The sequence below is a fragment of the Triticum aestivum genome, chromosome 2D (assembly GCF_018294505.1).
Source record: "Triticum aestivum cultivar Chinese Spring chromosome 2D, IWGSC CS RefSeq v2.1, whole genome shotgun sequence".
In the NCBI taxonomy this organism is placed as follows: domain Eukaryota; kingdom Viridiplantae; phylum Streptophyta; class Magnoliopsida; order Poales; family Poaceae; genus Triticum; species Triticum aestivum.
The window spans coordinates 567,969,743-567,995,662 of NC_057799.1; positions in this window are offsets into that span (position 1 = coordinate 567,969,743).

Genomic DNA, 25,920 nt, shown 5'->3' on the forward strand with positions numbered 1-25,920 from the left:
ACCGTTCGTTAAAACGAACGTAAAACGGGCGTTCGCTAAATAACTAAACTGAAAATAAACCGAACCGGATCTATATAAAAAACGGATCTAGGGTTTCAAAAAAGAACCAAAACAGTTTTCTCACGAAAACCGAGGCGGCTACCTCGGGTCCGGCGAGTCCGGCGTGGCGCGGGGCGGCAGCGGCGGGCGACGGCTGCGGCGCGGGGCGGCGGCGGCGGGCGACGGTTGCGGCGCGGGGCGGCGGCGGCGACGGGATTAGGGTTAGGGCGCGGGTGGCGGCTGGGCTGGCTCGGGGCTCGGGGTCTCGGGCTTTAAAGGCCGGCCCGAGGAGTCCTGGCCGGTTACGGCCCGGAGTCAGTTCACTCTTTTTTTTTAAATAATTCCGACGTGCAGAAAAGAAATAAAAGAAATACTAAACGGACTCCAAAAATCCCGAAATAAATTTTCCCCGTCCTCTAAAAATAGGCCGGACAAGGTGAACATTTATTTGGGCCTAAATGCAATTTTGAAAAACGCATATTTTTCCTAATTCAAATAAAATAGCGAAAAACTCCAAATAAAATCCAATATTTGATTTTAATATTTTTCCTCCAATATTTCATTTATTTTGGAGAAGTCATATTATCTCCTCTCATATATTTGAATACAAAATATTTTTGGAGAGAAAAATAATTAAAACAAATAATCCTCGTTTCAATATTTGATAAAATTCAAATATGAAAACAGGGAAATCCCCAACTCTCTCCGAGGGTCCTTGAGTTGCTTAGGATTTCGAGGATCGCGAAACGAAATGCAGAAAAAAAATGATATGCATGAATGATCTATGTATAACATTCCAAATTGGAAATTTGGGATGTTACAAACCTACCCCCTTAAGATGAATCTCGCCCTCGAGATTCGGGTTGGCTAGAAAATAGGCGTGGGTGGTCTTTGCGAAGATCATCCTCTCGTTCCCAGGTGGCTTCATCCTCGGTATGGTGGCCCCACTGAACTTTGCAAAACTTGATAACCTTGCTGCGGGTGACTCGGCTGGCAAATTCAAGAATCCTGACTGGCTTCTCCTCATAGGTCAAATCACTGTCCAACTGAATCGCCTCCAAGGGTACTGTATCTCTTAACGGTATATCGGCCATCTCAGCATGACACTTCTTCAGCTGTGAAACATGAAATACATCATGAACTCCTGACAGTCCTTCAGGTAACTCCAACTTGTAGGCAACTTCTCCCATACGTTCCAAAACACGATACGGTCCTACAAATCTCGGGGCTAACTTTCCCTTAACTCCAAAACGTTTCACTCCTCGCAAGGGTGATACTCGCAGATAGGCTCTGTCTCCAATTTCATAGGTTACCTCCTTGCGTTTCGAATCTGCATAACTCTTCTGCCTGGACTGAGCTACCTTCAGTCTATCTCGGATCAACTTAACTTTCTCTTCGGACTCCTTGATCAAGTCTGGTCCAAACAACTGTCGGTCTCCAACTTCATCCCACATCAACGGTGTTCTGCACCTTCGTCCATACAGGGCTTCGAACGGTGCCATCTTCAAACTGGCTTGGTAGCTATTGTTGTATGAGAACTCCGCGTAGGGCAAATTGTCATCCCAACTAGATCCATAATCTAGCGCACAGGCCCTCAACATGTCCTCCAGAATCTGGTTGACTCTCTCGGTCTGTCCATCCGTCTGCGGGTGAAACGCTGTACTGAACTCCAATCTCGTTCCCAAAGTCTGGTGCAGTTGATGCCAAAACTTTGAGGTAAACTGTGTTCCTCTATCTGATACGATGGTCCTCGGAACTCCATGCAGACATACGATCCTGGTCATATATATCTTGGCCAACTTCGCACTGGTATAGGTTGTTTTCACTGGGATAAAGTGAGCCACTTTGGTCAAGCGATCAACTACTACCCATATAGAATCATATCCTGATTTGGTCCTGGGCAATCCGGTGATAAAATCCATGCCAAGTTTATCCCACTTCCATTCGGGTATCGGCATAGGCTGTAACAATCCTGCTGGCTTTTGATGTTCTGCCTTCACTCTCTGACATACATCACATACGGCTACATACTCGGCAATATCCTTCTTCATACCTGTCCACCAGAAACGTTCCTTCAAATCCAAATACATCTTGGTGTTTCCGGGGTGTATCGAGTATGGTGAGTCATGAGCCTCCTGAAGTATTAACTTCCTGATCTCTGTGTTATTGGGCACATAAACACGGTCCTCAAACCATAAGGTGTCGTGCTCATCCTCACGAAAACCTTTGGCCTTTCCTTTGCTCATTCTCTCTTTTATCTCGGCAATCTCTTTGTCATCCTTCTGAGCTTCTCGAATCTTTCCTAACAATGTAGACTGAACCTCCATTGTTGCAACAAAACCTCTAGGAACAATCTCCAATCGAAGTTCCCTGAGATCCTCTGCTAACTCCTTTGGCAATCCCGTGCTCCCTAGGGTGTTAGCATAACTCTTCCGACTCAAAGCGTCTGCTACGACATTGGCCTTGCCTGGATGATAGTGCAGCTTCATGTCATAATCCTTTATAAGCTCCAACCATCTCCTCTGCCTAAGGTTCAGCTCCTTCTGTGTGAAGATGTACTTCAAACTCTTATGATCCGTGTACACATCACAACGGTTTCCAATAAGGTAATGTCTCCAAGTCTTGAGCGCATGCACTACTGCTGCTAACTCCAAATCATGCGTGGCATAATTCAGTTCGTGCGGTTTTAGTTGTCGTGAGGCATACGAAACAACTCTTCCGTCCTGCATAAGCACACTTCCAAGTCCTAGGCGAGAAGCGTCGCAATACACTTGGAAATCCTTGCGTATATCCGGCAGAATCAGTACTGGGGCTGTAGTCAAACGTTTCTTTAACTCCTGAAAGCTTGCCTCACATTCTTCCGTCCATTTAAATTTGGTATCCTTCTTCAATAACTCCGTCATTGGCTTTGCAATCTTGGAAAAATTCTCAATGAACCTTCGGTAGTATCCCGCGAGTCCAAGAAAACTGCGGATCTCGCTAACTGAAGTGGGTGCCAACCATTCAGTGACTGACTGAACCTTGGTGGGGTCTACCGCTATACCTTCTCCTGATATAACATGTCCAAGGAATCCGACTTCCTTCAACCAAAACTCGCATTTGCTGAACTTGGCATACAACTGGTGTTCCCTGAGTTTCTCGAGAACTAAACGCAAATGCTCTTTGTGCTCCTCCTCATTCTTCGAGTATACCATTATATCATCAATGAACACCACAACAAACTTATCCAAATATTCCATGAACACTTTGTTCATCATGCTCATGAAGTAGGCAGGGGCGTTAGTCAGTCCAAATGACATGACCGTATATTCATACAACCCGTACCGTGTGGTGAATGCTGTCTTTGGTATATCCTTCTCTCGAATCTTCAGCTGGTGATATCCTGATCGCAGATCGATCTTTGAAAACACCTTAGCTCCTTGCAGTTGGTCAAACAAATCATTGATCATCGGCAGTGGGTATTTGTTCTTGATCGTCACCTCATTTAACGCACGATAATCAACAACCATTCTTAGAGACTTATCCTTCTTCTCAACCAAAAGCACTGGGGCTCCCCATGGTGATGAACTCCGTCGAATGTAACCTTTCTCCAATAACTCCTTGATCTGCTTCTTAATCTCCTCCAGATCATTTGCGGGCATCCGATAGGGTCTCTTTGATATTGGCCCTGTACCTGGCAATAGCTCTATCAAAAACTCGATGTCTCGATCCGGTGGCATGCCTGGTAATTCCTCTGGAAAAACATCCGGGTAATCCTTCACTACAGGCACTTCCTCCTGAACAACTCCCGTGAGGGTATTTACTTGGCTCCTCCTAGGCGCATGCCTAGATACATACTTAATCCTTTTCCCCTCCGGGGTGGTGAGATAAATCGACTTACTAGCACAATCAATGCTTCCTCCATACTTTGACATCCAGTCCATGCCTAATATCACATCCAATCCTTGTGACTCCAAGATTATTAGGTCGGACGGAAAAACATGGCTACCAATGGTTAAGGGTATCTGGTCGCACCATCGACTAGCCATATACTCTGCTCCAGGTGAACTCACTAACAGAGGGGTCCTAAGGGTTTGGGTTGGTAGTTTAAACTTATCCACGAATCCCTTTGATATGTATGAATGTGATGCACCAGTATCAAAAAGAACAAGGGCGGTAAAGGACTTAACCAAAAACTTACCTATAACCGCGTCTGGCTGCTCTTCAACCTCCTCCACGTTAACGTGGTTCACTTGTCCTTTGTTGAATGGATTGGGCTTCTTCCCAGCGCTCCCATTGCCGTTTCCATTCTTCGCTTCAGAGCACTCCGTGGCATAGTGTCCAGTCTTCCCGCACTTAAAGCAAGTAATGTGACTTAGATCTCTCTTGGCGGGTGTGGCTGGATTGGGGCGGTTCTGATTGTTGTTTGTTCCGTTCCCAGTCCCATTCTTAGAACCATTGTGGTTATGCGAACTTCCTCCGGTGTGGTTATGACCTCCATGGTTATGAACAAGTCCTCCCGAGTTCGGGGTTAGGCGAGGCTTCTGCTGAGCTCCTGAGCTATACCTCCCTTGCCCATACTTCCTCTTACGGCTCTCAATTTGCTGCTGCTTCCCTTCAATCATAAGAGCCTTATCTACCAACTCCTGGTAGTTGTTGAATGTTGCCACCATCAACTGCATGCTCATCTCATCATTCAGCCCTTCCATAAACTTCTCCTGCTTCGCGGCATCTGTGGCCACATCATCAGGGGCATAACGAGATAACTTGCTAAACTCATCCACGTACTGAGCCACAGTACGGTTCCCCTGGCGTAAGTTGCGAAATTCACGCTTCTTCATATTCATAGCTCCAGTTGAGACATGGGCTATGCGGAAAGCTTGCTGAAACTGATCCCAAGTGACGTTGGCTATGGGGAAAGTGGCCGTATAATTCTCCCACCATGAGGCTGCTGGTCCATCCAATTGATGTGCGGCAAAGCGCACCTTCTCAGCATCTGTGCATCCTGCGGTGGTCAACTCCCTTCCAATACGGCATAGCCAATCATCTGCAACTATAGGCTCGGTGCTACTGGAAAACACCAGCGGCTGCAACCTCAAAAAGCGAGCTAAGTTGTCAACTGGAGGCGGCTTGTTGTTGTTGTTGTTGTTGTTGCCATAGTTCTGGACTAGCAATTGCATCAAGGCATTCTGCTACTGCATCAACTGAGTGAGCTCTGGCGGGAAGGCAAATCCGGTGTCACGTCTCGGAGGCATCTGGCGGGTTTAGAGGGGAGAGATTAGAATAGAAAAAGGGGTCTAGTGAGAAAGCACTACCCATATGCACATGAGACAAACACAAACATTTCACTCAATCAATCAAGCAAGGGCATACAAACGGACTAGAACTATCATAAAAGTGCTCAACTACTACTATATACATGGGGGAAATACTACTATCATTGGGTGGTCGTCTAGAAATTTTGATCGGTAGAAGACTCCATGATGTCTGCTCCAGCTTCGTCTTCAAAGTCATCATCACTGGTGTCGGAGTCGGTGTCGTCGATGATGATGTAGTTCTCCGGGCAAGTGGGATCGTCGTCCTCTTCTCCCGGCGCGGGATCTCCCATGAATACTCCGATCTTCTTTATCAGGTCGTCATTCTTCTCCAATAGTGTTGCAATTTCCTCCTCATATCCATCGCGTGTAGACTTGAGTTCTTCTTCCAGCTCGATGATCCTTGTCTTCGCCTTCTTCAAATCTATCATGTCTGCGCACATCTGATTCTCCTGGCGTCGAATGTGCTGGTTTAACTCCTGGATGAAAGCTGCAATGGATCTGTCCTTCTTGGTGCTGATCATCTCCCATTGCTCATCTCGGCGCCCACATATTTGGTAGATAGTGTCCTTAAGATCCTTGTTGTAGACTTCTCCAATGCGTCCCATGGTAATGTGGGCTGCCATGCTCTTGCCTAGACTCCAGGTGGGTGCTTCAAAAGAAAATTCTATGGGCTTGGTGGTTGGCGAGAACGTCCTTCCTGGAACTTGAACTTGAATCATCCAGCGCTCCTCTTCTGGTAAGTGGCGTTGTACGTCCCGGTGAAGCTTGGTATTCCGATGTTCAAGTACCTAGTGACTTCCTTCAGGTGGCGTCCAAAGGGTGTGTCTTCATCCGGTTGTGCAAACTTGTTCTTCAAATCCGCCATCCTAAAGAGTAGAAAATGGAGAGGAGTCAGAAATGAGTAGAGAAGAGTGATCTAGGGCTTTAGCTTAGTGGTCGTGTCCTACACTCAGCGTGTGCTCTGATACCATCTTGTAGCGACCCGACCTCAAACGGTCAAGTCTCTGTGCTTCAGTGTCATCCCTGGATCGGTAATGCTGACACACACAGTACTCGAAGGATTTATAACAGAGTAGCAATCACACACTTATTACATCGAATGTCTCAAAAGAGAACTTATTACAATAAATATGGCTTAAGGCCATCTAATACGATAACAGCGGAAGGCTTGGAAGATAAAGTGAGTCCATCAACTCCAACGGCATAGCTGAGCTGCACGGCAACGACCTAACGAACCTTACTCCTCGTCTGAAAAGTCTGCAACATAATACGTTGCAGCCCGAAAACGGGTCAGCACATGGAATATGCTGGCAATATAACACAGTAGAGCAAGAACAGAATAATGCTATCACTACATGCATATTTGGCTGGTGGAAAGCTCTATGGTTATAGTTTTTGCGAAAAGCCAATTTTTCCCTACAACAAAGGAATAAGTTTTATTTTAACTATCATGGTAGTTGAAACATCATTGAGAAGGTTCCTCCAACTCAATCCCAATTAAAGTAATTATCAACCCAACAATATTAATTTAGAGTGATGAGATACTTAGGATACTCCAAGTACTAGATACTCAAGATTGTCCATAACCGGGGACACGGCTAACCATGATTAGATTGTACACTCTGCAGAGGTTTGCGCACTTTTCCCCACAAGACTCGATCTCCTCCGTTGGATTTCTCGCACTACAAGGTGTTTGAGAAACGGATGACCGAGACATAGCCTTTCAGAAACATTAACTCTTTACTCCGGGCAGACCATACCAAACCTACATCCCTCTACCTGCTGATCCACCTCTTCAAGAGCTCACGCAACTTACTCAACTATGCTAGAGCCCATAATAGCTTGTGGCTGCACACGGAAGTTTCTAGCATGAAAATATCTCAGTTCCCTTTGAGCCTGGGTGGCGGACCTTAGGATGATCACACGGGTACTCCGGGATATCCTAGGACAACACTGGATTCTCCAGGTGCCCGACAAGCAATCCACCCAGATGTGTATTAAAGTTGCCACCTTAAGTTGAACCATTAATTAACAATCTCACATCTGTCATGGATACACTCAAACCCAATCCACGTCTACGAGCATAGCATAGCAATATAAGCAATACGTAGAAGTAACTCCCAAGGTTTGAATATAACAGGGCAATAGGTTCTACCTCATCAACTACTTCCCAACCCACATGTTAATCACATCCTAATCATGCAATGTTTGAGGATTGGAACTAATGCATAAAAACTGGGTATGAAAGAAGTATGATCAATGTGTTACTTGCCTTGCTGACGATCCGCAAAACCTAGGGACTCGTAGTAGCACGCTTCGCACTCCGGGAATTCTATCGCAAACAAACAATAGCATACATAAGCAATCAAGAAAAGACGCACGGGCAAAACTCAAATAAGAAGAATTGACCAGAAAGTTCAACTTAAGAACTCCGGTTTGCAAAAAGAATCAAATCAAACAGAGCAACGAAACTCAAACTGCGAAAGAAACAAGATCCGTTTACTAATCTGAACCAAAGTCAAATTTTACAGTACCAAAATCTTGTTCAAGTTGGTTAAACAGAAAGAGGGTTTCGAGACGAAGATCTAGGCGTTTGAATCGCCTGATTCCGATAAACGAGCGAAAAGATAAACTAAAATGAAAATCGGATCAGAAGTTGCGATCGAAAATAATCGCGGAAAATCCAAGAAAAAGACAAACTGACGAACAGGCTAACGAACGAACGTTCGCTGTCTGCGTTTAAACGGTGAAAACCGTTCATTAAAACGAACGTAAAACGGGCGTTTTCTAAATAACTAAACCGAAATAAACCGAACCGGATCTATATAAAAAACGGATCTAGGATTTCGAAAAAGAACCAAAACGGTTTTCTCACAAAAACCGAGGCGGCTACCTCGGGTCCGGCGAGTCCGGCGCGGCGGCGGCGGGCGGCGGCGGCAGCGGGTGGCGGCAGCTGCGGCGCGGGGCGGCGGCGGCAGCGGCGGGATTAGGGTTAGGGCGCGGGTGGTGGCTGGGCTGGCTCGGGGTCTCGGGCTTTAAAGGCCGGCCCGAGGAGTCCTGGCCGGTTACGGCCCGGAGTCGGTTCACTTTTTTTTAAATAATTCCGATGTGTAGAAAAAGAAAGAAAAGAAATACTAAACAGACTCCAAAAATCCCGAAATAAATTTTCCCCGTCCTCTAAATATAGGCTGGACAAGGTGAACATTTATTTGGGCCTAAAATGCAATTTTGAAAAACGCATATTTTTCCTAATTCGAATAAAATAGCGAAAAACTCTGAATAAAATCCAAGATTTGATTTTAATATTTTTCCTCCATTATTTCATTTATTTTGGAGAAGTCATATTATCTCCTCTCATATATTTGAATACGAAATATTTTCGGAGAGAAAAATAATTAAAACAAATAATCCTCGTTTCAATATTTGATAAAATTCAAATATGAAAACAGGGAAATCCCCAACTCTCTCCGACGGTCCTTGAGTTGCTTAGGATTTCGAGGATCATGAAACAAAATGAAGCAAAAATATGATATGCATGAATGATCTATGTATAACATTTCAAATTGGAAATTTGGGATGTTACATGTATAGTACGCCTATGGCTTACGCGAGAAGGTGTGTCGGCTACAGTCCACAGCCGGCGTGTCAAGCACACTAGCTCACTCCCCCAAAACTCCCGCCTGTGCATCCCTCGCAATCTCAAAAATATCTACCGCCTGGAAGGTTTTAATGTTTGATAGCACACGATTAGTATGTGCGGACTGTGTGCGATGTCTGTTACTCCTGCTCTGCTTCAGTCCCTTGATTCAAATTTTCGGTAGCCCCGGCATTTTACTCCTGCCTCTGCATCCCTCGCAATCTCAAAAATTTCTGCTCGCCCTTGATCCAAAATTTTAGTAGCCCCGCCTTGTTACTCCTGCCTAGTAAAATTTTCAGTTGCCGCAGTATTTCCTCAAACACAACCTTGCTCCCCCTCCCTCCACACACACACACCCCAAAACCTCCGCTCACACAGACACACACAACCCTCGAAACCATTGGTAGGTCGCAGCCATCGTCGGCGCCTCCGTATTCAACCTCTGCCCGTGTGCCGGGGAGCTCGAGGAGCCAATGGCCAAAAAGAGGTTTATCGCGGCCTTTTCGCCCGACGCCGGCGAGGTGGCGCCGAGGTGTCCCCGTCGTCCTCTGCGGGCCCGATCCGCCTGCCGCCGCGCCCCTACGCCGGTTTGAGGACTTCCCCATCCTCCCTCGGAATCGGCAGCCGACGAAGTCCTACCTCGGGGTCCGGCAGCGGCGGTGGGGGACGTTGGTCGCCGAGATTACAGATCAAGAGACCCACACCCGCCGGTGGCTCGGTAGCTTCCACACAGCCGAGCTCGCGGCCATGGAGTACGACCGCTGGCAGGTCCGCTACCACGGCGCAGCGGCTAGGCTCAATTTCCCCTTCGGCACACGTCCGGTCCACCTCGTTCCGCCGGAGCCAGGGTGGTGAGCTCGGCTATGGCACGGGAGGACCGCAAGGTGTGGGAGTGTCTCGAGGCCGAGGCCGCCGATGAGGCCTACATGCAAGAGCTCCGCCAGCAGCACCCGGAGCTCATGGAGCCGGAGTGGCGATCTTTGCCGGTGCGGAGGGCGGCGAGGTTATCGCGCTCTCCTCCGATGACGAGGTCGAAGGCGACGAGGATGGTGGCGCGGAGGGCGGTGAGGTTATCGCGCTCTCCTCTGATGACGAGGTCGAAGGCGACAACGACGGCTGTGCGGAGGGCGTCGATGTGGGTCCCATGGACGAGGAGATCGACGTTGACGAGTGGAGGAGTGCCTTTCCCAAGGACCCTGACGACAGTACTGGCCCGGACCCGGCTCGCGGCACACCGTACATGACGAGGAAGATTGGCTCGACCTCTACTTCGACCGAAAGTAGTTTAGCTTAGTTTAAATTTATGTTTTATGTTCGGTTATGCAAAACTATCTATGTTTATGTTTGAATGCATGCTACTTTCGGTTGAACCTGCTTTGAACTTGATCAAATTGAAGTTTACAACCTTAAGTTTAGGGGATCGACTAGAAAAGGCCAAAAATTGCTGGAGTATATATATATCCACTAAGGGTATTAGTCCTTTAACTTTTTAAGGATCGCCTAGAGATACTTGTTTATTTCAGTTCTTCACAATGTGATGCTCTATATGTGCAACTATTTGCTGTGCAGTTCAATTTCATCAATAACAGTTTCAACAATACCACTATGAATTACGATATTTGGTTGTTGTTAAGGATATTGCAGTTAACATGCCTTTTCATTTTTCAATTGTTGTTTAGCAACATGCATTGTACTGAATGACTAAATATGCAACCCAGGCTACATAGAAACAAGGAAGAGTGTTACCTTAATGTTCTGATGATGTCTAGATATACATGTAATAAAATCTTATATAATGGGATGGATGGAGTGTTGTACTACATCATTTTTCAATTGTTTTTTAGCTTCTAATATTAACTTGGTGCTTTTAGGTACATATATCATTGCCAAAGATCCACACTTCGACCCTTTCTGCGTATGGGGCAATGAGATATTAATGAACCAACATCAAGTGAGGAAACTGATAAAGATTGTTACTAAAATGGGTCAAAAGATGTCAATCCAACTATTTCTTTACACTTTATGCAAGAAAACAGTGAACTGCAGGATGGTAAGTAAGAACCCTGTAGCCTTGTTTTTACTGCCCGTAATGAGTTGTGTTAGATGACAATATCTGAATCTTTTTTCTTTTGCAGTGGATCCTGAAGCAGTTTACTCAAGATTACCTCTCAAACTACGTGATTGGTGGCCGACCATCACAAGGGGTTGGACTAGAGTCCTGCATGCCTTCTGCATCCAGGAGAGCACAATAGGGCCATTCTGCTTCACCTTGTTCAGCAACTGGAATGTCTGTCGCCTCTTTCTTTACCATCTGTAATAGTACAAGTATAGAACGCTCGTACATCATTCTTTATTTGGTGCTTCTGTAATTCTTAAACATATGTACCTGTGAATCGAATAATGCATTGGTTGTTTGAACCTGATGGATATGAATAAAGCTATAGCCTACTTTCAAGTTTAAATTAGGTACAATCATAATCCGAGACGGTTCAAACATTTGCGATATACACCATAATCCGAGACGGTTCACAGAGAGGAAACGTGTGCAAGCATGCACACAGTTGCCGTTCGCAAAGCGTGTGTGATGTCACACACTATCACATACGGTGCGGGAAAACTAAATGTGTGTGATTGTCTACCTATCGTACACGGTTTATAATCATGAACTGTTTGTGATGTTCCAGACATCGTAAATCTCCCGTGCCTGGAATCTGCCTGGAAAGCTCCCGTGCCTAGAATCTGCCTGGTTTTAGGCAGAACCACAAAACTCCAACTGCGATGGCAATGCGAGAACAAACGAGTAGCAAGGATGAAGCATTTGGGATATTCGAGATACCAGAAACAGTTATATAGGGACAACTGTATGCATCAAGGCTCCCTATCCCCGACGGTTTCTGGGTCGTGTGGGAAGGACCCCCCTATCGCCCACACTCACTTGGCGACGGTTCCAAATGCCGTCGCGGAAAGGGGTAAAAAACCGTTTGTTTAGGACCGACGTGCACCAGTGTAGCCTTCAACGTCGGCCCCCCAAATAGTATTAATACGTCATTTGGGACGTGGCTAAATAGAGTGTAGCCAAATACTGCGGGTCATATGTGAATAGGAGTATGCGCATTATTTTATGCTATATGAACTGTAGAAATGATATGATCTTTAACAGACAAACTCTTATAAAAAATTTACATGTCATATATAGAGCTATGATACGTCTCTGTCGTATCTACTTTTCCAAACACTTTTGCCCTTGTTTTGGACTCTAACTTGCATGATTTGAATGGAACTAACCCGGACTGACGTTGTTTTCAGCAGACTTTCCATGGTGTTATTTATGTGCAGAAACAAAAGTTCTCGGAATGACCTGAAACTCCACGGAACATCTTTTTGGAAAATATTAAAAACACTGGAAGAAGAATCCACGTCAGGGGGCCCACACCCTGTCCACGAGGGTGGGGGGCGGCCCTGCCCCCTGGGCGCGCCCCCTGCCTCGTGGGCCCCCTGACGCTCCACCGACCTCAACTCCAACTCCATATATTCACTTTCGGGGAGAAAAAAAATCGGAGAGAAGGATTCATCGCGTTTTATGATACGGAGCCGCCGCCAAGCCCTAAAACCTCTCGGGAGGGCTGATCTGGAGTCCGTTCGGGGCTCCGGAGAGGGGGATTCATCGCCGTCGTCATCATCAACCATCCTCCATCACCAATTTCATGATGCTCACCGCCGTGCGTGAGTAATTCCATCGTAGGCTTGCTGGACGGTGATGGGTTGGATGAGATCTATCATGTAATCGAGTCAGTTTTGTTAGGGTTTGATCCCTAGTATCCACTATGTTCTGAGATTGATGTTGCTATGACTTTGCTATGCTTAATGCTTGTCACTAGGGCCCGAGTGCCATGATTTCAGATCTGAACCTATTATGTTTTCATGAATATATGTGTGTTCTTGATCCTATCTTGCAAGTCTATAGTCACCTACTATGTGTTATGATCCGGCAATCCCGAAGTGACAATAATCGGGACCACTCCCGGTGATGACCATAGTTTGAGGAGTTCATGTATTCACTATGTGTTAATGCTTTGTTCCGGTACTCTATTAAAAGGAGGCCTCAATATCCCTTAGTTTCCAATAGGACCCTGCTGCCACGGGAGGGTAGGACAAAAGATGTCATGCAAGTTCTTTTCCATAAGCACGTATGACTATATTCGGAATACATGCCTACATTACATTGATGAATTGGAGCTAGTTCTGTGTCACCCTATGTTATGACTGTTACATGATGAACCGCATCCGACATAATTCTCCATCACCGATCCAATGCCTATGAGCTTTTCACATATTGTTCTCCGCTTATTTACTTTTCCGTTGCTACTGTTACAATCACTACAAAACCCAAAAATACTACTTTTGCTATCGTTACCATTACTTCCATATTACTTTGCTACTAAATACTTTGCTGCAGATACTAAGTTATCCAGGTGTGGTTGAATTGACAACTCAACTGCTAATACTTGAGAATATTCTTTGGCTTCCCTTGTGTCGAATTAATAAATTTGGGTTGAATACTCTACCCTCAAAAACTGTTGCGATCCCCTATACTTGTGGGTTATCAAGACTATTTTCTGGCGCCGTTGCCGGGGAGCATAGCTCTATTCTTTGAGTCACTTGGGATTTATATCTGCTGGTCACTATGAAGAACTTGAAAGACGCTAAGACAACAATTTATCCCTCAACTACGAGGGGAGGTAAGGAACTGCCATCTAGCTCTGCACTTGATTCACCTTCTGTTTTGAGTAAGCTTGCGACACCTAAACCTGCTTCTGCTATTCATTCTGATATGTCGCATGTTATTGATGATGCCACTTCTGCTATGCATGATACTTATGATGAAAGTACTACTATGCTTGATACTACTGTGCCACTTGGTGAATTTCTTGATGAACAACTTGCTAGGGCTAGAGAGAATGAAATTATTGAAACTGATAATATCGATGAAAGTGATGATGAAGACTCTCCCCCTAATAACTATGAATTGCCTGTTGTTCCCGAGGGTTATGTTCTAGAAGAAGGAGCTGCTAGAGCTATTTTAGCTTGCAATGATAGATATGATCTAAAGAGGTTATTAGCTAAATGGAAGCAGCGATCTCTTAATGCTAGAATGAAACCTGACCCTGCTTTTGCTACTTCACCTATCTGTGTTACTGATAAGGATTACGAATTCTCTGTTGATCCCGATATAATTACTTTGGCTGAATCTAATCCTTTTCATGGCTATGAATCTGAAACTGTGGTGGCACATCTTACTAAATTAAATGATATAGCCACCTTGTTCACTAATGATGAGAAATCTCGCTACCTTTATATCCTTAAAATATTTTCGTTCTCATTAAAGGGTGATGCTAAGACATGGTTTAATTCTCTTGATCCTGGTTGTGTGTGTAGTCCCCAGGATATGATTTATTACTTCTCTGCTAAATATTTCCCTGCTCATAAGAAACAAGCTGCTTTAAGGGAAATATATAATTTTATGCAAATTAAAGAAGAGAGTCTCCCACAAGCTTGGGAGAGGCTTCTCCAATTACTTAATGCTTTGCCCGATCATCCACTTAAGAAAAATGAAATACTTGATATCTTTTATAATGGACTAACCGATGCTTCCAGAGATTACCTCGATAGTTGTGCTGGTTCTGTTTTCAGGGAAAGAACATCGGATGAAGCTGAAATTCTATTGAATAATATGTTGACAAATGAAAATAGTTGGACACTTCCTGAGCCAGCTCCTGAGCCTATTCCTAAACCAACTCCGAAGAAAAGAGGTGTTCTATTTCTCAGTCCTGAAGATATGCAAGAGGCAAAGAAATCTATGAAAGAAAAAGGTAATAAAGCTAAAGATGTTAAGAATTTACCTCCTATTGAAGAAATACATGGTCTTAATTTACCGCCTGTTGAAGAAACATATGATCTTAATCCATCACCTATTGAAGAAACTCATGGTCTTGATAACCCGACACAGGTAGTAAAGGTAAATTCTCTCTATAGATTTGATGAACGTGATATTCCTCACTATAAGTCTGCTAGACAATGCTTAGAAGAGTTTGATAATTTTATTGTCAAACAAGAAAACTTCAATGCTTATTTTGGTAGACAATTGAAATACAATTCCGACATGCTTGAACACTTGAGTAATTACATGGCTAATGTTAAGGGTGAACTTAAACTCATTAGTAAACATGCTTCTATGGTTACGACTCAAGTAGAACAAGTACTCAAAGCTCAAAATGATTTGCTCAGTGAATTAAATAGTAAGAATAATGATTATGTTGTTAGAGTGGCTACTAGAACTGGTAAAATGACTCAGGAACCTTTGTATCCTGAAGGCCACCCTAAGAGAATTGAGCAAGATTCTCAGAGAAATAATATAGATGCACCTAGTCCTTCTAAGAAGAAGAAAAAGAAAAATGATAGGACTTTGCATGCTTCTAGTGAACCTGTTGCTGAAACACCTGAAAATCCAAATGATATTTCTATTTCTGATGCTGAAACACAATCTGGTAATGAGCATGAACCTAGTGATAATGTTAATGATGATCTTCATGATGATGCTCAACCTAGCAATGCCAATGATGTAGAAATTGAACCTGCTATTGGTCTTGATAACCCACAATCAAAGAATCAACTTTATGATAAGAGAGACTTTGTTGCTAGGAAACATGGTAAAGAGAGAGAACCATGGATTCAGAAACCCATGCCTTTTCCTCCCAAACCATCCAAGAAAAAGGATGATGAGGATTTTGAGCGCTTTGCTGAAATGATTAGACCTATCTTCTTGCGTATGCGATTAACTGATATGCTCAAAATGAATCCTTATGCTAAGTATATGAAAGAAATTGTTACTAATAAAAGAAAGATACCGGAAGCTGAAATTTCCACCATGCTTGCTAATTATACTTTTAAGGGTGGAATACCGAAGAAACTAGGAGATCCAGGAGTACCAACTATACCATGCTCCATTAAAAGAAACTATGTTAAAACTGCTTTATGTGATCTTGGAGCCGGTGTTAGTGTTATGCCTCTTTCTTTATATCGTAGATTTGATTTGAATAAGTTGACACCTACTGAAATATCTTTGCAAATGGCTGATAAATCAACTGCTATACCTATCGGTATTTGTGAGGATGTGCCTATTGTGGTAGCAAACGTTACTATTTTAACGGACTTTGTTATTCTTGATATTCCCGAGGACGATAGTATGTCTATTATTCTTGGAAGACCTTTTTTGAATACTGCAGGGGCTGTTATTGATTGCAACAAAGGCAATGTCACCTTTCATGTTAATGGTAATGAGCATATGGTACACTTTCCGAGGAAACAACCTCAGGTTCATAGTATCAACTCTATTGGAAAAATTCCATCGATTATTTTTGGAGGTTTCAAATTTCCTCTTCCTACTGTGAAGAAGAAATATGATATTCTTATTATTGGGGATGTGCATATCCCCGTTGAGGTAACATAGTGTTATTCGAATTTTCTCCGGTTCCATGTTAGTCCGAATGAGTTTGTTAACAAGACCTGATCAACCTTGTTAGTGGATTCCTTTTGATGAGCATGAGATGGATGAAACTAGAAGGCACAACCTTCTGTACCCTCCTTCTACTTTCTGTTATTTGGTTGAAATAAAGTAAAAATAGTATTTTTTCTGTCTGTTTTCTGATTTATCCATGCAATATAAAAATACCCCGAAAATAAAATTTCTCCAAATGCCCTGAAAATGGAATATGATTTTTTCTGGAATATTTAAGAATATCTGGCACTCAGAACACAGCAGGGGGAGCAAGCACCTGGCCACGAGGGTCCAGGGCGCGCCCCCTGCCTCGTGGGCCCACGGTGGCCCCCTCCACTTATTCCTACACCCACACACTTCTTCTTCCTCCCAAAAAATCACCATCTAGCTCAAGCACGAGTTCTAGCTCATTTTGCAGCGATTTTCGATCTCCTTGCTCAAAGCACCTCTCACAAAACTGCTTGGGGGGATTGTTCCTTGGTATGTGACTCCTCCATTGGTTCAATTAGTTTTTGTTCTAGTGCTCTATTCATTGCAAATTTGTGCTGCCTAGGTGATCATGTTCTTGAGCTTGCATGACAAATTTATATGGTTCCAAGTAGTTCTAATGCATGATATAGGCTCTAGGCACTTGTAGGAGTAGTTGCTATTAATTTTGTTGAGCTTGGTTCACTTTTATTTGAAGTTACTAAAAATTTCAGAAATTTTTCAGAGGAAGAAATATGCTTAGGAAAATGTACCAAGGTGGTTCTTCAAGGAAGCAAGGACCCAGGCTTGCAATGCGTGATGCTGACGATGAGCCACCAAGGGACGCTCCACTGCAGCCTTGTGAATGGCCTTCAGAAAACTTTATGGATCGAGCGGGAATCAAGGAAGAATTTAACGCATATTTGCGTAACGCTGATCTTGTGAGCTTAGAGGGAGAATAGTGCTGCCAGTACCACTATCTCACTTGTTCCTTTGTGAGGAGGTTTGAATTTTCATCTTCACGCAATTCTCCAACTGTCCTGTTTGATCTTTATGAAAAATCTTATACGATGGACTTAGAGGATTTTACCACTGCTTGCAAACTTCCACAATGGGGTAGTGCTAGTGAACCTCGCAAATCTGAATTTAGAAATTTTCTTGCTAATATAACTGTGGGGGAATCTAGAGATATAGCACAAGCTACCATAGGGAGCATTCATTTTCCTGCTATACATTATTTTGCTCTCTTCATAGGTAGGTGCATAAATGGTAAAGATGAAGCATGTCATATGTGTGTCCCCGACCTCAGTATTCTTAGGAGTGCTGTGTTAGGAGACAAATCTTATAATTTGGGAGCCATTGTTGCACGTAGGTTGCATCATAATAGATTTAATGGAGATTTCTTTGGTGGAATTTATGCAACCTGCTTAGCTGAATTTCTTGGTGTAGCCATACATAATGATGATATTGAATTGCCTCCTACTTATTTAGACTTTAATGCTATGGTTCACCACCAGTTTGTCGAGAGGAGTGAATCACCTCTCCGGTATCGCTTAATCTTTGACAGACGTCGGGCTGTCCGTATTACTCTCCCTGCTCCTGCCTTCTTTGATTATCAGGCAAAAGGAAGACATTTTATTACCAGAGAGGAGGCAGATGAGTACGAGAGGAGGGCGGAGGCAGCTCGCCGCCACGCTGCAGCCCAGGAGGCAATAACTGCCGCATCGCAGTACGACCCCAGCTACAACTATGGACATCCGCCAGGCCATCCGTGGCAATAAACCAACTTAGGCCAAAAGCCTAAGCTTGGGGGAGTACGTATTTCCCATCGACATTACATTTATGTTCACACACACTCATTGCCAGATGTCGGTGCTCATACTCTTTCACTGTAAAATCCATGCTAGTTTATTTTTCTTGCTTTCTTCTTGTGTGTTTGATAAATCTTAAGAAAAGCAAAAAAAATTAGTTGTAGTTTTCAGCTAGTTTACTTTTCTTGCTGTAGTAGTAATAATTTAAAAAGAAAACCCAAAAAGATTTCCTGTTCTTCTTTTTGCTTGTTGGGAGCTTTCCCGTGTAAATAGTTTTATTTCTTTTCTTTTCTTTGGGGGTCGATAGGAGAAGACCATAATTAAATTGTTGGAGCGGCTCGTATATGCATTATTGTTGATTTAACCAAGAGCCCATATTGCCTTGTCTTCTCGTGTTTATTGAATGCTCGCAGATTCCAGCTTAGTCCAATGCACATGCACTCTTATTATTATTGACATCGTTCGGTCGTGCAAGTGAAAGGCAATTATGACGATATATGATGGACTGATTGGGATGAGAGAAGCTGGTATGAACTCGACCTCTCTTGTTTTTGTAAATATGATTAGTTCATCATTCCTGATTCAGCCTATTATGAATAAACATGTTTGCAATGACAATTAGAGATTATAGCTGCTCGTGCCATGCTTGATTAGCTATGAGTTATAATGGTTTACCTTGCGTGCCAACATGCTATTAAAATGGTTGTGATGTGGTATAGTAGGGTGGTATCCTCCTTTGAATGATTTAAGTGACTCGACTTGGCACATGTTCACACATGTAGTTGAAACAAATCAACATAGCCTTCACGATATTTATGTTCATGGTGGATTATATCCTACTCATGCTTGCACTCAATGTCTATTAATTTTAATGCATGTTCATGACTGTTGTCGCCTCTAGTTGGTTGCTTCCCAGTCTTTTGCTAGCCTTCACTTGTACTAAGCGGGAATACTGCTTGTGCATCCAATTCCTTAAACCCCAAAGTTATTCCATATGAGTCCACTATACCTTCCTATATGCGGTATCACCTGCCGTTCCAAGTAAATTTGTATGTGCCAAACTCTAAACCTTCAAATGAAATTCTGTTTTGTATGCTCGAATAGCTCATGTATCAACTAGGGCTGTCCGTATCTTCCATGCTAGGCGGGTTATTCTCAAGAGGAGTGGACTCTGCTCCTCACTCACGAGAAAATGGCTGGTCACCGGGATGCCCAGCCCCATGCTTTATGCAAACTAAATCCAAATAATTGCAAACAAAACTCGCCCTGGGACTTTTGCTAGTTGGAGGGACTCGTTGTTTTGAGCAAGCCATGGATTGATGCTTGTTGGTGGAGGGGGAGTATAAACTTTACCATTCTGTTTGGGAACCGCCTATAATGTGTGTAGCATGGAAGATATCGCCATCTCTTGGTTGTTATGTTGACAATGAAAGTATGCCGCCCAAAATATTATTTATCTCTATTTTAAAATCGAGCTCTGGCACCTCTACAAATCTCTGCTTCCCTCTGCGAAGGGCCTATCTAATTATTTTTATGTTGAGTCATCACCCTCTCATTAAAAAGCACTAGCTGGAGAGCGCAGCTGTCATTTGCAACCACTACTATTAATTTATATTGGGTATGACTATGATTGGATCTCTTTTACCATGAATTACAATGTCTAGTCAGTCCTTGATCTTTAAAGGTGCTCCGCATTTATGTTTTGCGGTCTCAGAAAGGGCTAGCGAGATACCATGTTGTTATATCATATCATGATCGTTTTGAGAAAGTGTTGTCATCCGAGATTTATTATTATTGCTCGCTAGTTGATTAAGCCATTGATATGAGTAAACATGAGACCTAAGAGTTATTGCGAATGTGGTTAGTTATAATCTTTGCTGAAAACTTGAATGTTGGCTTTACATATTTACAACAACAAGAGCAAACAGAGTTTGTAAAAGTTTTTCTTTATCACTTTCAGTTTATCAACTGAATTGCTTGAGGACAAGCAAAGGTTTAAGCTTGGGGGAGTTGATACGTCTCCGTCGTATCTACTTTTCCAAACACTTTTGCCCTTGTTTTGGACTCTAACTTGCATGATTTGAATGGAAGTAACCCGGACTGACGCTGTTTTCAGCAGACTTTCCATGGTGTTATTTATGTGCAGAAACAAAAGTTCTCGGAATGACCTGAAACTCCACGAAACATCTTTTTGGAAAATATTAAAAATACTGGAAGAAGAATCCATGTCAGGGGGCCCACACCCTGTCCACGGGGGTGGGGGCGCGCCCCCTGCCTTGTGGGCCCCCTGACGCTCCACCGACCTCAACTCCAACTCCATATATTCACTTTCGGGGAGAAAAAAATCAGAGAGAAGGATTCATCGCGTTTTATGATACGGAGCCGCCACCAAGCCCTAAAACCTCTCGGGAGGGCTGATCTGGAGTCCGTTCGGGGCTCCGAAGAGGGGGATTCATCGCCGTCGTCATCATCAACCATCCTCCATCACCAATTTCATGATGCTCACCGCCGTGCGTGAGTAATTCCATCGTAGGCTTGCTGGACGGTGATGGGTTGGATGAGATCTATCATGTAATCGAGTCAGTTTTGTTAGGGTTTGATCCCTAGTATCCACTATGTTCTGAGATTGATGTTGCTATGACTTTGCTCTGCTTAATGCTTCTCACTAGGGCCCGAGTGCCATGATTTCAGATCTGAACCTATTATGTTTTTCATGAATATATGTGTGTTCTTGATCCTATCTTGCAAGTCTATAGTCACCTACTATGTGTTATGATCCGGCAATCCCGAAGTGACAATAATCGGGACCACTCCTGGCGATGACCATAGTTTGAGGAGTTCATGTATTCACTATGTGTTAATGCTTTGTTCCGGTACTCTATTAAAAGGATGCCTTAATATCCCTTAGTTTCCAATAGGACCCCGCTGCCACGGGAGGGTAGGACAAAAGATGTCATGCAAGTTCTTTTCCATAAGCACGTATGACTATATTCGGAATACATGCCTACATTACATTGATGAATTGGAGCTAGTTCTGTGTCACCCTATGTTATGACTGTTACATGATGAACCGCATCCGGCATAATTCTCCATCACCGATCCAATGCCTACGAGCTTTTCACATATTGTTTTCCGCTTATTTACTTTTCCGTTGCTATTGTTACAATCACTACAAAACCCAAAAATACTACTTTTACTATCGTTACCGTTACTTCCATATTACTTTGCTGCAGATACTAAGTTATCCAGGTGTGGTTGAATTGACAACTCAACTGCTAATACTTGAGAATATTCTTTGGCTCCCCTTGTGTCGAATCAATAAATTTGGGTTGAATACTCTACCCTCGAAAACTGTTGCGATCCCCTATACTTGTGGGTTATCAAGCTACTGCTTGGATCCGTACGTGGTCGTCACACAGTTATGCGGTAGCCAAGGAGCATATGGCTATTGGGTGGAACCATTCGGAGACGGTAGCACAGAATACGTACAAACTGGTTTGGATGGCCGGTCCAATAATAGGCTAGGTATTGAGTCATCTTGACTGATTTTTCGCCGGTTGTGGCAAGTTTTATCTTTAATTTCGTTGGAGCCCCTTGTGAGCTTGTACCATACTACAGACCTTTTTGTTAATAATATGGGTGCATACATTACTCTAATGCAGAGAATGTTGTGGAACATAGCATGCAATTTCAAAATTTTCCTATGATCACGCAAGATCTATCTAGTAGATGCATAGCAATGAGAGGGGGAGAGCGTGTCCACGTACCCTCGTAGACCGAAAACGGAAGTGTTAGCTTAACGCGGGTGATGTAGTCGAACGTCTTCTCGATCCAACCGATCAAGCACCGAGCGTACGGCACCTTCGAGTTCTGCACACGTTCGGCTCGATGACGTCCCTCGAACTCTTGATCCAGCAAAGTGTCGAGGGAGAGTTTCGTCAGCATGACGGCGTGGTGACGGTGATGGTGAAGTTGAAGGAAATATGCCCTAGAGGCAATAATAAAGTTATTATTTTATTTCCTTATATCATGATAAATGTTTATTATTCATGCTAGAATTGTATTAACTAGATATTTGGTACATGTGTGAATACATAGACAAATAGAGTGTCCCTAGTATGCCTCTACTTGACTAGCTCGTTAATCAAAGATGGTTAAGTTTCCTGGCCATAGACATGTGTTGTCATTTGATCAACGGGATCACATCATTAGAGAATGATGTGATGGACAAGACCCATCCGTTAGCTTAGCATAATGATCGTTTAGTTCTATTGATATTGCTTTCTTCATGACTTATACATGTTCCTCTGACTATGAGATTATGCAACTCCCGAATACCGGAGGAACACCTTGTGTGCTATCAAACGTCACAACGTAACTGGGTGATTATAAAGATGCTCTACAGGTGTCTCCGAAGGTGTTTGTTGGATTGGCATAGATCAAGATTAGGATTTGTCACTCCGTGTATCAGAGAGGTATCTTTGGGCCCTCTCGGTAATGATCATAACTGTAAGCCTTGTAAGCAATGTGGCTAATGAGTTAGTTATGGGATGATGCATTACGGAATGAGTAAAGAGACTTGCCGGTAACGAGATTGAACTAGGTATGATGATACCGACGATCGAATCTCGAGCAAGTAACATACCGATGACAAAGGGAACAACATATGTTGTTATGCGGTTTGACCGATAAAGATCTTTGTAGAATATGTAGGAACCAATATGAACATCCAGGTTCCGCTATTGGTTATTGACCGGAGATGTGTCTCTGTCATGTCTACATAGTTCTCGAACCCGTAGGGTCCGCACGCTTAACGTTTGATGACGATTTGTATTATGAGTTAAGTGATTTGATGACCGAAGATTGTTCGGAGTCCCGGATGAGATCACGGACATGACGAGGAGTCTCGAAATGGTCGTGACATACAGATTGATATATTGGAAGGTTATATTCGGACACCGGAAGGGTTCCGATGTGTTTCGGGTATTTTCGGGAGTATCGAGAGGTTACCGGAACCCCCCGGGGGAGTTGATGGGCCTTAGTGGGAAGGAGAGGCAGCAGCCAGGAGGTGGCGCGCGCCTCTCCCAAGCCCAGTCCGAATTGGACAAGGGGTTGGGGGCGCGCCCCCCTCTCCCTTCCTCCCCCTTCTCCTTTAGGTGGAAACCTACTAGAACTTGGAGTCCTAGTAGGATTCCCCTTCTCCAGGCGCACCTAGCTTGGCCGGCCGGCCTCCCCCTCCCTCCTTTATATACGGGGGCAGAGGGGCACCCTAGAACACACAAGTTTCTCTTAGCCGTGTGCGGTGCCCCCCTCCATAGTTACACACCTCGATCATATCGTCGTAGTGCTTAGGCGAAGCCCTGCGTCGGTAACTTCATCATCACCGTCGCCACGCCGTCGCGCTGATGGAACTCTCCCTCGGCCTCAACTGGATCAAGAGCTCGAGGGATGTCATTGAGCTGAACGTGTGCCAAACGCGCAGGTGACGTACGTTCGGTGCTTGGGTCGGTTGGATCGTGAAGACGTTCGACTACATCAACCGCGTTATTAAATGCTTCTACTTTCGGTCTACAAGGGTACGTGGACACACTCTCCCCGCTCGTTGCTATGCTTCTCCTAGATAGATCTTGCGTGATCATAGGATTTTTTTTGAAATACTATGTTCCCCAACAGAAGTTATCCGCGCAGGACTTCGCCTAAGCACTACGACAATATGACCGGAGGAGTAAACTGTGGAGGGGTGCACCGCACACGGCTAAGAACAATTGATGTGCCTTAGAGGTGCCCCCCCGCCCCCATATATAAAGGAGGGAGAGGGGAGGAGGCCGGCCTAGGGGGCGCGCCAAGTGGGGGAAGTCCCACTTGGACTCCTAGTCCAATTCGGAGCTACAGAAATATAATATTAGAAATGCTACAGAGCTCCCACTCACTTTCTTGTAAATACAGGCTTCTCCAAAAATTTGTATAAAACCATATGCTTTGATCACCTCATCAAAGCGTATATTCCAACTCCGAGAGGCTTGCACCAGTCCATAAATGGATCGCTGGAGCTTGCACACTTTGTTAGCACCTTTAGGATCGACAAAACATTCTGGTTGCATCATATACAACTCTTCTTTAAGAAATCCATTAAGGAATGCAGTTTTGACATCCATTTGCCAGATTTCATAATCATAAAATGCGGCAATTGCTAACATGATTCGGACAGACTTAAGCATCGCTACGGGTGAGAAGGTCTCATCGTAGTCAACTCCTTGAACTTGTCGAAAACCTTTCGTGACAAGTCGAGCTTTGTAGACAGTAACATTACCATCAACGTCAGTCTTCTTCTTGAAGATCCATTTATTCTCTATGGCTTGCCGATCATCGGGCAAGTCCACCAAAATCCATACTTTGTTCTCATACATGGATCCCATCTCAGATTTCATGGCCTCAAGCCATTTTGCGGAATCTGGGCTCATTATCGCTTCCTCATAGTTTGTAGGTTTGCCATGGTCTAGTAACATGACTTCCAGAACAGGATTACCGTACCACTCTGGTGCGGAACGTGCTCTGGTTGACCTACGAAGTTCGGTAGTAACTTGATCTGAAGTTTCATAATCATCATCATTAGCTTCCTCACTAATTGGTGTAGGCATCACGGGAACAATTTTCTGTGATGAAGTACTTTCCAATTCAAGAGAAGGTACAATTACCTCACCAAGTTCTACTTTCCTCCCACTCACTTCTTTCGAGAGAAACTCCTTCTCTAGAAAGGATCCATTCTTAGCAACAAAGATCTTGCCTTCGGATCTGTGATAGAAGGTGTACCCAACAGTCTCTTTTGGGTATCCTATGAAGACACACTTCTCCAATTTGGGTTCGAGCTTATCAGGCTGAAGCTTTTTCACATAAGCATCATGCTACCTCTTGAGCATGCATTGGTTTTCCCTTGAAGAGGAAAGGGTGATGCAGCAAAGTAGCATAAGTATTTCCTTCAGTTTTTGTGAACCAAGGTATCAATCCAGTAGGAGATAACACACAAGTCACCTAGTACCTGCACAAACAATCAAGAACCTTGCAACCAACGCGATAAAGGGGTTGTCAATCCCTTCACGGTCACTCGCAAAAGTGAGATCTAATAAAGATAGTAAGATAAATATTTTTGGTATTTTTTTGTATAGATTGGAAAGTAAAGATTGCAAAATAAAATAAATAGGAAACTATAATTGTAGGTTGGAAACTTATATGATGTAAAATAGACCCGTGGGCCATAGGTTTCACTAGTGGCTTCTCTCAAGATAACATGTATTATGGTGGGTGAACAAATTACTACCGAGCAATTGATAGAAAAGCGCATAATTATGAGAATATCTAGGCAATGATCATGAATATAGGCATCACGTCCGTGTCAAGTAGACCGAAACGATTCTGCATCTACTACTATTACTCCACACATCGACCGCTATCCAGCATGCATCTAGAGTATTAAGTTCATAAGAACAGAGTAACACATTAAGCAAGATGACATGATGTAGAGGGATAAACTCAAGCAATATGATATAAACCCCATCTTTTTATCCTCGATGGCAACAATACAATACGTGCCTTGCTGCCCCTACTGTCACTAGGAAA